The sequence below is a fragment of the Bos javanicus genome, chromosome 12 (genome assembly GCF_032452875.1).
Source record: "Bos javanicus breed banteng chromosome 12, ARS-OSU_banteng_1.0, whole genome shotgun sequence".
Taxonomy (NCBI): Eukaryota; Metazoa; Chordata; class Mammalia; order Artiodactyla; family Bovidae; genus Bos; species Bos javanicus.
In genome coordinates, this window is record NC_083879.1 from 27,104,329 (window position 1) to 27,117,670 (window position 13,342).

At 39.9% G+C, this 13,342-nt stretch overlaps 1 long non-coding RNA gene across 2 annotated transcripts in view; it reads left to right on the forward strand.

Annotated features, from left to right (window-relative positions):
- The window catches only part of LOC133258319 (uncharacterized), a 594,951-nt gene that overhangs the window by 526,924 nt on the left and 54,685 nt on the right, over nt 1-13,342 (forward strand). Inside the window, exon 10 of one of the 2 annotated variants that reach the window (XR_009739929.1) lies at nt 6,921-11,541. The exons of the other annotated variant lie outside the window; for it this stretch is intronic. This is a non-coding gene — a long non-coding RNA (uncharacterized LOC133258319). Of the gene's footprint in view, nt 1-6,920; nt 11,542-13,342 lie in introns of those variants that run through there. 2 annotated transcript variants of the gene reach the window in all.

Consider the following 13,342-nt stretch of genomic DNA (forward strand, 5'->3'; position numbering starts at 1 on the left):
TGTTACGAATATTTTGCAGGCAACAGAACAGAGAGAGGTTAAAATTCTCAAGGTGACAGTTTTAGTTTGCTGGGGCTGCCCTAATAAAATACCACCGACTGGGAGACTTCAATAAGACATTATTCTCTCACAGTTCTACTGGCTGGAAGTCTCAGATCAAGGTATCGGCAGGTTGGGCTTCTCTTGGGGCCTCTTTCCTTGGCTCACAGATGGCGTGTTCTTGCTGAGTCCTCACAAGGTCTTTCTTCAGCTCTGTGCATGTCTGTGTTCCAATCTCCTCTTCTTATCAGGACACCAAACATACAGGTTAGAATCTACTCCAAGAATTCCACTTGGACTGCACTTCCTCTTTAAAGGCTTTGTCTCCAAATGCAGTCACATTCTGAGGTACTAGGGTCAAGGGGCTTCAACATATGAATTTGGGGGAAGAGACACAGTTGAGTTTATAATAGTAATCCACCTGTGGGACGCGGGAGCCAAGATGTAAGACATTTCTGTTTCCGTCTGAAGTCACTTACTCATTTACAACTCGAGTATATTCCTGTCCCTGAATAAGCTCACTCTTGTTCTCCAATCTTGGCTTACTTCATACTGTTGCTTATCTGAAAAGACTTAGATCATCCTTCCCTTCTATCTGTATGTTCAAATATATCCATTTCACGGCACATTTGAAATCCTACTCTTTTGGTGAAGATACCTGATTCTGCAATTGGAAATGATTATTTCCTCACAGGAATCCCCACTGGCAATTCTATTCTCCTGCAAAACTGTCAACTTTCTCCTTTTTAGGATAAATGTCTGTTTGTCTCTCTTGTTCTAAATTTATAAGCTCTGAGCTGTATCTTTCCAGGTTTCTTTGTGAGCACACCCTGAGTGAGGCATAGTCCTGGATGCCTAGTGAATAAGATACATAAGATCCCTTTTTTCTGGAAATTTCATCTTAATCTGGAAACAAACTATACATAATAAGTAAACTAGACTAATTTCAATACTGCCAACTCATAAGAATAAAATTAAATAGAGGAAAGGAGTGAAGGATGACTATAGACGGGTGGGGAGTCCAATTTCATTGGCCAAGGAATGGCTCTCCGGAGAGATGTTTTAAGCTCAACCTAGATAGCATATTCAAAAGCAGAGACATTACTTTGCCAACAAAGGTTCGTCTAGTCAAGGCTATGGTTTTTCCTGTGGTCATGTATGGATGTGAGAGTTGGACTGTGAAGAAGGCCGAGTGCCGAAGAATTGATGCTTTTGAACTGTGGTGTTGGAGAAGACTCTTGAGAGTCCCTTGGATGCAAGGAGATCCAACCAGTCCATCCAAAGGGAGATCAGTCCTGGGTTTTCATTGGAGGGACTGATGTTGAAGCTGAAACTCCAGTACTTTGGCCACCTCATGCGAAGAGTTGACTCATTGGAAAAGACTCTGATGCTGGGAGGGATTGGGGGCAGGAGGAGAAGGGGATGACAGAGGATGAGATGGCTGGATGGCATCACTGACTCGAAGGACATGAGTCTCAGTGAACTCTGGGAGTTGGTGATGGACAGGGAGGCCTGGCGTGCTGTGATTCATGGGGTTGCAGAGTCGGACACGACTGAGCGACTGATCTGATCTGAAATGATAAGAAGATGTCAGCCCCATGGACTGGGAAGAGGGCTCCAGGCAAAGAAAGAGCAGTTATGAATATTCTTAAGTGGGGGGGAAAAAAAACTTGGTATATTCAAGGACAGAGGTTATGTGATTACAACAGAGCAAGTGAGAGATTCAGAGATAAAGGTCAGCAGGTAGCAGACTTGTCAGTCCTCATGGGTAACAGCAAAGAAGCTGACTAGTGATCTTCATGCAATGAGAAGTATAATACAGTCCCTTCTTATCTGCAGTCAACTTCAGTCCAGATATATTAAATGGAAAATTCCAGAGATAGACAATTCATGTGAGCACTGTTCAGAGGAGCATGATGACATGCCCACCAGCCCACTCCATCCACCTGGACATGGAACATCCCTTCACCTGGCGCATCCTACCCATCGGTCACTTAGTAGCCATCTTGCTTATCAGAGCCACTGTCCCAGCATCACAGTGCTTGTGTTCAAGTCCCTTATTTTGCTTCATAATGACCCCCAAGAGCCAGAGTAGTGATGCTGGCAATTTGGATGATGTTCCCTTACTGTGCCTAATTTAGAAAATTCACTTTAACACAGATAAGTATGTACAGGAACAAACATACTCTTAATATATACAGGAGTCAGTACTATCCACAGCTTCAGGCATCCCCTGGGGATCTTGAAACGTATACCCTATGGATAAGGGGGAACCACTGTATCTCTTGGATGAAATGGATGTTTAATAAATGTCTTCAAATACTAATTAAATTCAGTCTGCCCAGATTTGGTTGTTCTGGCAACCTGGATGAACTGGGCTACATAAAATGAGGACTTTATGGTCAACCTCTCCATGTGGGCTCTGTTCCAGTTACACACTTCAGCTTTTTCACCCAGTTGTCAGAATCTAGATCAAATAATTCCCTGTATTTTCCACAGGGAGTCTTATTTGCTGTTAGTGTCAAGTAATTTAATATCACTACATTTTTTATTAATTAGCTGAAGATTTTAAGATAGCAAGATCTTAAGACATTAATCCTCTCAAGATATCAGTATTTCCCAAACCCTGATGGCAAATATTAGGCTTGCTCTCCAGTACAAGATTCGCATGCGTGATTTCATGCAAAACTTTTTTATAACTGAAATTTAAAAAAACTGTTGTGATTATCCATCTTTAGAATTGAAATATCTTTGGTTCTTGATGTGACCTTCATTTCAGGCTGGGCTGAATTTCTGTTAGGGAGAGGGATGTGAATGCAAAAGTCCTATTTTCAGGAATAAATAGCAGCATCTTTTCTATTCTCTTAAACACAAGATAAAATATAGTTTGTGGCAGGTGTAGAGCTCTCTCTTCACAGTACAAGGAAAGCTAGAGAAAAATCATTTCCACATTAGAATTGAGATGATTCATCATTTTTCTCTTCCATGAATCTCATAGAAATATTTTTGCCCTGAATATCTTCTCTAAGCAAAGTTGCAAGGTTTGTAACTACTAAGAGTCTTGGAAAAGAAACACATTTATTCTGAAAATTAGAAACATATATTCATCCATTCACATCCTCTGAAAGAAGAAAATTTGCACATTATCTCTACTTTATTGTCCTTAGTGTGAAAGTCTTTTCTTTTTTTAAACCCAGCAAATAAAATTGAGTGGAAAGGCAAAAATGTGAATTTGAAAGGACATTAGGTTTTAGAACTTCACTCGAATTCTTTGAAAGCACAGATATTGATGTATATTCAATAAACAGTGTGTTCTTTACATTCTTTAATCCAATTACTTTTATTTGCTAATTCAATAATTTAGCAATTATATTTGCATAAAATAGAGGAAAAGCAAAGTCATCTCTTATCATGGGTGATGCTGAAGGAAACAAATTAATACATCACCACTTGGGTCTGCAGGGGCTCTTTCAGCAAATAAAGATTGCCTCCCATAAAAAAGAATCAAAAGGGAAATTAAAATATCCAATCAGATCCACAAACCAGAGACACATGTGAATAATGATTATGAATGGTGCTATTTTTTTATTGCTCTTCCAACCATCTTACTGTATCTAATAAATCTGGACACCTCATTTTGTTTTCTTGATACTTCTCCCATGTACAGACCAACGTATTTGTTGGGACTGCCCGGTTTAATTCACCAGCATCTACTAATGCCCAATTTTTACCACTGTATGAGTCCTTCGAATTGCAGCAATACTTGGGCCCATCCATGTATGTGATCTTAAAGGCTTATATACACATCAAAAGGTATCAAGGCTAAAACAAGAAAAAGAATAGCAGAGCTTGATGCTTCCCAAGCCTAGTAACCCTGAAGACACAATCCTGACCTGACCTGGTGATTTTGACACCAGGTCAGCATATTCTTAGATAGCATATTAAAAAGCAGAGACATTACTTTGCCAACAAAGGTCCGTTTAGTCAAAGCTATATGGTTTTTCCAGTAGTCATGTATGGAAGTGAGAGTTGGACTAGAAAGAAAGCTGAACGCCGAAGAATTGATGCTTTTGAACTGTGGCGTTGGAGAAGACTCTTGAGAGTCCCTTGGACTGCAAGGAGATTCAACCAGTCCATCCTAAAGGAAATCAGTCCTGATTATTCATTGGAAGGATGGATGCTGAAGCAGAAACTCCAATACTTTGGCCACCTGATGCGAAGAGCTGACTCATTTGAAAAGATCCTGATGCTGGAAAAGATTGGAGTTGGGAAGAGAAGGGGACAACAGAGGATGAGATGATTGGATGGCATCACCAACCAACATGTGTTTGAGCAGACTTCTGGAGTTGGTGATGGACAGGGCGGCCTGGCGTGCTGCAGTCCACAGGGTGGCAGAATTGGACATGACTGAGTGAATGAACTGAACTGAACTGAACAGCACTTTCAGTGTGTTGTCAGCCCACACAGGGGCACCTTATCTTACTGTACCCACAGTGTGTTAATTGCAATGAGAATGTCAAGTTCATTTAAGTAATATTGAATCACAGAAAGTACATGGACTTTGGACAGAATTAGGATCGGATCTAGGGTCTACCACTCCCCAGATGTACTGGCTTAAGTATCAATTACTTCAACTGTGAATGGTGATAGTACATATAATTTACTGGGTATCCTGACGATTATGTCAAGTTAAGTATGTCAAGCATCTAGTACAGCATGAAAATTCTTCCACTTTTTCCCTCTCTGATAATTTTGCTCTTGACTACATTCAGAAACAAAAAGTTCTCTTCACCCAGCTTTCATAAAGACATATCAAAGCTTAGAAAAGCCCAGAGAAAAGCAGTTAGAAAAAAGAGAGGTGGTTCCTAATGGTGTCCAACTACACACATCTAGCACTCTTCTGACATTAAAGATTGAGTCTGGTATAGCATATGATATGAATTAAATAGAACACTATCAGCAAAGCAGAATTTTAAAGCATTTCTTTAAATTTAAGAAGGTAATACAAGCAGAGACATTACTTTGCCAACAAAGGTCTGTCTAGTCAAGGCTATGGTTTTTCCAGCAATCATGTATGGATGTGAGAGTTGGACTGTGAAGAAAGCTGAGCGCCAAAAAATTGATGCTTTTGAACTGTGGTATTGGAGAAGACTCCTGAGAGTCCCTTGGACTGCAAGGAGATTCAACCAGTCCATTCTGAAGGAGATCAGTCCTGGGTGTTCTTTGAAAGGACTAATGCTAAAGCTGAAACTCCAGTACTTTGGCCACCTCATGCGAAGAGTTGACTCTTTGGAAAAGACTCTGGGAGGGATTGGGGGCAGGAGGAGAAGGGGATGACAGAGGATGAGATGGCTGGATGGCATCACTGACTCGATGGACATGAGTTTGGGTGAACTCCAGGAGTTGGTGATGGATAGGGAGGCCTGGCGTGCTACTATTCATGGGATTGCAAAGGTTCGGACACAACTAAGCGACTGAACTGAACTGAATACAATGATAAACAAGATGCACAGAATTTACACAAAAATAAAACAAGAATTTAGAGAACAGATCAAACAAAGGCATATAAATAGATTAGGGGGAATGCCAAAATAAATTGATGGATATTGAATCCATGATGGGATAAAGTAATTATTAAAGTGTAAGTTTTAAAAAGGTAAAACTGTGACTCTCATACAGATGTAAAATAAAAATGTGTCAAATATTATATTTAATTTGTTAAAGAGGGAAACAGCATAACATAAAGCCCAGTCCACAGAGCCGTGGAGAACCTGAAACTGTTAAGATAAGGTTAGTGCTGGGTTAGATAGAAACCTGATTAATGACTTGGAGAGGGATCAGCCATAATTTGGGGGCTATCTGGTCCACTGGACAGAGATTATTTGCATTTCTAGTGGACAAAAGTCTACAGTTGATCTTGTCCCTGCAAGTTGCAAAGTAACCTACCCGATAGAGAGCCAAGAGCAGAAAGAACATCCAGTGACTTCTTCATCAATATCTAAGCTTCAGGTCATTTTTCAGACAGTGTGAAGTAACATCATTGGGATACCTCTCATCTCTTAAGTAGACGTGGGGGACAATCACTGCCTATTCCATGAAACACTTCGTGGGCCATTTTTACTCAATAACAGAGTCACTACTCTTGGCCAAAATGATTGCTTCTGTGATTGTAGGAGTGAACTCATGTCATGGTCCCCGAGCTGAAGGAAGACATCCAGTAAGGGATTCTTGGATGAGCTGCCTTTTTTGTCTGGAAAAGTCTTTTATTTGCCATTTTAATAACATTAACTTGACCGAAGTGGGGTGCCATTTGAAACTTAAAAGTTGATTCCTTAAAATTCATCAAACTGTAATTTATCTGGAAGCAAGTATTAAACACAGGGATATTGAATTAAGATAATTTGGGCCTTTTTATTGTATTTTAACACAAACTGGGAAAGAATAGGAGGAAATAAAGAAGGAACAAAAACTGAAGATGGGCTTGAACATTTTGTAAAGCTACCAGAGGCATAAGAATAAAATTTCTTTCACACTCTACAGGTCTGATAGTATAAAAAGCTGAGACTCATGACTGCTCTGGTGATAATAAATTTTATTTATGTTTAAAATAAAAAATAAGCAAGCCTGTAATTTGAGTTGTGCAGGGATGCATAAAGAATGTTATGCTCACTGAGACATTCAAGGAAAGGAAGACTGACAGGTAATAAAACTATATCTTAATCTGTCAGGGATTTTAAAGTCATTTCTCTATTACATAAAACAGGCTAATTTACAGTGCTTTTCTGGGATCACACAGAATTCCTGGAAAAATTAATTTACAGTAGAGAGAAATACACTTTTTCCCCCCTAATAAATAACTAATTGGCACTTGTCTTTTTCAGGGAAAGAAGTTATTGAGACCGCTAGTCATGGAAGCCCGCCCAGTGATTAAAGCCTTTCTGTCTTCGTCACTCTGCCAGCCAGTGGCCGGTGTGGCTGACAGATTTCAGAAGGAGAGAGGCGAGCATATGGCAGAATGAGTTTTGAGCCCCAGAGAAATCTCCCTCGGTTCCCGCTCCATCTGTGCTTGTGGGTACCTCTCCCCACAGCACAGAGATGCTGAGCTCAAGACAGGAGGAATGTATGACGGGAAATTACAGAAACAGCTTTGTGTCGTGCTAAGCATTAGCAAAACACTTCCGTTCCATAGCACACATCTCAAACCAAGAGTACTAAGGAGCCCAGATTTATCTGAGGGCACTTGGAGAGATTCTTTGAGTTCAGTGCACAAAGAAAACTTCCTGGATGAAGGCAATGTGAAATGAGTGCTGGAATATGTCAGTGTTTGGCTTTGGGGTCTGGGGAAGGATGTGTTGTGTAAATCATTGGCCTCCTGGGAAACATCAGAAATACATTTGGATAGCCATGGAGTCCTAAGAGGGCTCAAGGCAGGCAAATCGTTCAGTTGGAATATTTCTCATGTGCACCTTCAACCCAAAACAATTTTGCTGACAGAGGCCGAATGAAAGAAAACTGGAGCCAGAGATGTGTGTTTTATTGTGCTAAGTGTGCTGTTAGGGCACTTTTATTAGTTGTTGTTGCTCAGTGGCTAAGTCCAGGCCCACTCTTTGCAACTTCATGGACTGCCAGTCTCTTCGTCCTCCACCATCTCCCGGAGTTTGCTCAAATTCATGCCCATTGAGTCGGTGATGCTATCTAGCTACCTCATCCTCTGCCTTCCCTTTCTCCTCCTGCCCTCAATCTTTTCCAGCGTCAGGGTCCTTTCCAATAATGTCTCTGCTTTTTAATATGCTGCTTAGGTTTGCCATAGCTTTCCTTCCAAGGAGCAAGCATCTTTTAATTTCATGGCTGCAGTCACTACCTGCAGTGATTTTGGAGCCCAAAAAAACAAAAATCTGCAACTGTTTCCATTTTTCCCCCTTCTATTTGCCATTTGGTGATGGGACTGGATGCCATGATCTTAGTTTTCTCAACGCGAAGTTTCAACCCAGCCTTTTCACTCTTCTCCTTTACCCTCATCAAAAGGCTCTTTCGTTCTTCTTCACTGCCATTAGAGTGGTATCATCTGCATATCTGAGGTTGTTGATATTTCTCCTGGCAATCTTTATTCCAGCTTGTGATTGATCCAGCCCTGCATTTTGCATGATGTACTCTGCATGTAAGTTAAATAAGCCAGGTAACAATATACAGCTTTGATGTACTCCTTTCCCAATTTTGAACCAGTTCCATGTCTGGTTCTAACTGTTGCTTCTTGGCCCACATTCAGGTTTCTCAGGAGACAAGGAAGGTGGTCTGGTACTCCTGTTGCTAAGAATTTTCCACTGTCTATTGTGACTCACATAATCAAAGGTTTTAGTGTACTCAATGAAACCAAAGTAGATGTTTTTCTGGAACTCCCTTGCCTTCTCCATGATCCAACGAATGTTGGCAATTTGATCTCTTGTTCCTCTGCCTTTTCTAAACCCAGTTTGTACATGGAAGTTCTTGGTTTATGTACTGTTGAAGTTTAGGCTTGCGAGATTTTAAGCATAACCTTACTAGTGTGTGAAATGAGCATAGTTGTATGGTAGTTTGAACATCCTTTGGCACTGCCCTTCTTTGGGATTAGAATGAAAACAGACCTTTCTAGTCCTGTGGCCACTGCTGAGTTTTCCAAATTTGCTGGCATAGTGCGTGCAGCACTTTAACAGCATCATCTTTTAGGATTTGAAACAGCTCAGTTGGAATTCTGTTTTTAGTCAGTAGTCATTGTTTTTACAAAATGTAGGGAAACACAGGAAAACATTCTGTCCTTGTGTTTCGTTCTCTCCATATCTCTTATCTTTCCTCAAGCCATGTTGAGGGCCCTGACTCTCTCCCATTTTGACTGCTGAACCCTAGGCTACCACCCTGCTCTTGGGTCTCAGCATGAAAAGGGCGTGGAAAGAGGGCAGAGAGCAGGGGCACAAGAAGCAGGGCCTGGGGACAAGCCAAGCACCTTGCAGCACTGCTCTCCTTCCCTCTCAGACACACACATATACCACACCAACACACCACACCATACCACAAACTACAGGCACTGGAACGAATTCTGCAGTCACTGACTTAGGACTGGGTACTATTGGCTCCATCAGAATCAACCCTCAAAGCTGAGACGTATGGTTAAAGTCCAAACTGCCAAAGAATTCTTGCTTGGTTTCCAAGCTAGAAGTCCTGAGTTTAGTTAGAGTTTAGTTAATACTTATTTAAGTCATTCCTTACACTGCTACCTTATTATTAACCAGGGGATTTTTGCAGAAATGAATGCCTGTGGCCAGTAATTTTTATTTTGGCTAGCCAAAAATTAATCCTGTTGTTTCACCAAGACTTTCCAGGTTATTATATTCAATAGTTACACCTGACCCACCTGTAAAGTCTTTTGATTTTCATGAAATGCTGTCTTCGATCCAGTCTTCTGTAGCAGGAACAGCTCATTCCCCAGCACCAAGAGTTTCATTTTCACTCTCCGTGTCAGAACCAACACTATTATCTTTTTGTTAGCCTAATATTCACATCTTCTGAGTCAGAACTATATTCTAAAGGACTATCATTTTCTGAGACACTAGTATATATGATGCTCAGACAGAGAAAGAATCTACATAAAGTTCACCAAAAAAAGTCTTCATTGAAAATTCCGCAATGTTTGAAAATTTTTTGAAAATTTTATGTTTATAATATACACAAGTTTGGAACAAAAATATAATGGAGCAAAATGTAAATGATAAATGATAAGGACAATGTAAATGTAAAGAATAATGACAATTATTAGCTGTATAATGAACCTTGATCAATTTTAAGCTCTAACAACTTCATACAGTGATATTACTTGTATCACTCTCTAAAACAGTATTGGTACATTTCTGGTCAATAATGCTTGAGTAACAAAAGATGTATTAATACACCTCTGGTCAATAATGTGTTACAATAGGGAAACTGGGGAGTTTTAGTGAATGCAGGCTACACAGGATATAGCTGAGAAAGTACTCAGCCACATTGCATTTGAAATCACAAAACCTTTTTATTTTCCTTATTTTTTTTTTCTGGAAAATGCTAACCTCAGAACCAATGTAGTATCACCTCCTCCATGTGTATCAGTCAAGCAAGTCAAAGGTTAGTATGTATTCTGATGGAGGCTGTTAGACTCCTCCTCTCAAAGAACCTACAGCCATCATGAATCTGCCATGTCTACCAATGCCTGCCAGTCTTCAGTGCTGATGACCCCAGAAGTACCAAGTGCTACCCCACAGGCTTAAGAGTCTAAATTACCGATTTATACCATGAAGGAAATCACCTCTGAGGACTAAGAGAACCTGCTATAGTGCACCTGGCTATATTTGCCTTAATATTTTAAACACATGATATCAGAGATCCTCTTCATGGCAATTTACAGTTTTACTGTAAAATAAAGAAAATTCACATTTTGAAGAACATGTTTTTCTAATTTTTAAACAGGCAAAATTAGAAAAAAAATCTAGTAAACACAATTTTTTTTTTCCCCCTGAAAAAGGCCTTTTGGCTGTAAGTTGCCTTAGAGACATAGTGGATTACCAGAGTTTGGATCCCTAGATCACCTTTAAACACTCAAATGCCACCTGCAAATTGGTGCCTGTCAAAGATGCCCCAGGTGCTCAGATGGTAAAGAATCTGCCTGCAATGCAGGAGACCCGGGTTCAATCCCTGGGAAGATCCCCTGGAGAAGGGAATGGTACCCACTTCAGTATTCTTGCCTGGGGAATCCCAAGGACAGAGGACCCTGACTGGCTACAGTCCATGGAGTTTCAGAGTTGGACATGATGGAGCAACTAACACACATGTATGTATAGGAAAAAAACATACTCTTAATATATACAGGAGTCAATATTTGTATTATCAGAGGAGCCTGCTGGGCTATAGTCCATGGGGTCACAAAGAGTCGGACACAACTGAGTGACTAAACACCCTTTACCAACTTAAGAATCCCTGGCATTTTAACAAGGCACAACTCTCCTTTTCACATGCAAAAAAAATTGTACTTCTCTACAATGCATCAATCTCTCAGTTAAGCATGGCTATTATGCTTATTTTAATCATCTTTATAAAAAATCAGTCTTTAATGTCCTGGGACATTTTAATGCTGTGTGTTGAGCTAAATGTGCAAAATACATACCCATTATTACCTATTTACTTGGGTTATTGTTTTGGCTAAGGTGTAATTTTCCACCAGGCATTTGTTTAGAAATTTGGCAGCACACAGAGAACATTTCCATACTTAAAAAGCATCCAAAATTTAGAATGACACCCAGTGATATTAAGCAAGTGTAGATAATGCTCTCCAACTTCATCAAATATTCATGGTTAATTATAGTCATAATATTTATGTTGCTGTGAAAATTAAGGTTGTGAGCTTCTTGTACACAGGCTAAAAATACAGGCTTACAGACTGTGCTATTGCTTACCCCTCTCATTACTGGAATTCCTCATTGTCATTAAATAGAATGGCAAGCATGGTGTTCTCTGACTCCATAATTCTCCTTGAAGATCTGATATCTCCCTTGATAAGAAAGAGCTGAAGAACTATCAGAGCATCTCCCACAAGAGAATAAGGATGTAATCAGAGGTCTACCAACTACATTTTCTAGAACAGAAATCAGGATACATGGACTGACAAGTCCAAGAATACTTTGAGCAGCCACAAGATACGTGATTTGAAATTCAGAGTCCTAGAAAGTGGGACATATCACCGTCACATCTGAAGGCAATCAGATCACATGGTCCAGAAGAAGGAAGAGCTCTAATTATTTAGTCTTATCTTTTTTTTTTAACTTAACTATTGATGGAATAAAAAGGCAATTATAAATTTAAAAAACAAGTATGGGAAAAAAGAATCTCTCCAGAATGAGTATTTAGTTTAATACCTGTCTCAAGACTATCAGTCAGAAGGAGAAAGTGTGCCCAGCTGAATTATTATTCTTCCCAGCATCCCTTGCAACTATGTGATACAGTTACTGTCAATCAGACTTCTGTGAGACTATGAGCCTCCTGAGAAAGGCCTGTTAAGAGCACACATCCCGCAGCCACATTCCTTTTACTTCCCCCAACCCTTCTCTTCTGGTTTGGAATGGAGATGCCGTCCTGAAGGTGGAGCAGCCATGAAGTAATCACGTGACAGCATCAAGCATGAGGACAGAGTCCACGAGCTAAGGATGACTAGGGAAGCCTGGGCCTCTGACGGCACTGCCGAGGCTGCCACTTTTTAGTTTTCCATGTGACAGAAAAATAAGCAGCTATTTTGTGTACACCACTTTTGTCATGCTTTCTGTTATGGCAGCCTATATACAATGCTGACCAACAGCTATATACAATGATGACGTGGGTGTGGAAAGGTGAGAAAGGATGTCAAGAAGAAATGGACAAGTGAAGTACATTGAACCTGCTATGAGGAGACCAAGCGGGGACGAACTTTTCCTAACAGAAGCATTATTCCATAGAAGAGAGACCACATCCATGGCTCCAGAAGGCAGGACTGGGACCCATGATAGAAGCTGAGGAAAGCAGACTGGATCCATCAAAGAAAGACTTTTCAGAGCTATAAAGCCACCTAAGACAAGATTTCCTAGAAAAAGAAATCACTTGCAGTTACCTGAGGGCAGAAGGACAAGAAGGGGGAATGGGATAAAGGTGGTGAAAAAGTAAGAGCTTCCAGCTCTAAGGTAAATAAGTACAGGAGATAATGTACAATTCAACACTGCTGATGATATATTTGAAAGTTAAGAGAATAGATCTTAAGAGTTCTCATCACAAGGAAAAGATATTTTTTGTCTATATATGATGATGAATGTTAAACTTATTATGACAATCATTTCATAAAATATGTAAGTCAAATCATTATGCTTTACACCTTGAACATATACAGTGCTCTATTCAATTATATATCAATAAAGCTGAAAAAAGTAAATAAGTGAAAAAATTAAGCAGCCAAAAAAAAATGCTTAGAACACCAACCATAAATATAGAGGGGCTAATAGTGTCCAACTAAAGCACACCAGATACAGACATTTATCAGCTCTAAGATTTCTACTTGTATTTTGAAACTTATCTGTGCTTTGGCAAACATGTCTTGTGCACCTGCTCTATTCATATCTTCTGTGAACTTCTAGGAATGCAAGGATTTTTAAAAAGTAGGATCCTTGAGGAGCTTACTGTCTAGTGACTGACAAATATGTATAAAAAGATCATTTCGATGAAACTTTAAGAGCTAAGATACAGGTAAATAGAGTAAAGGAGGAATGTTTCCTTAAAACTGAAG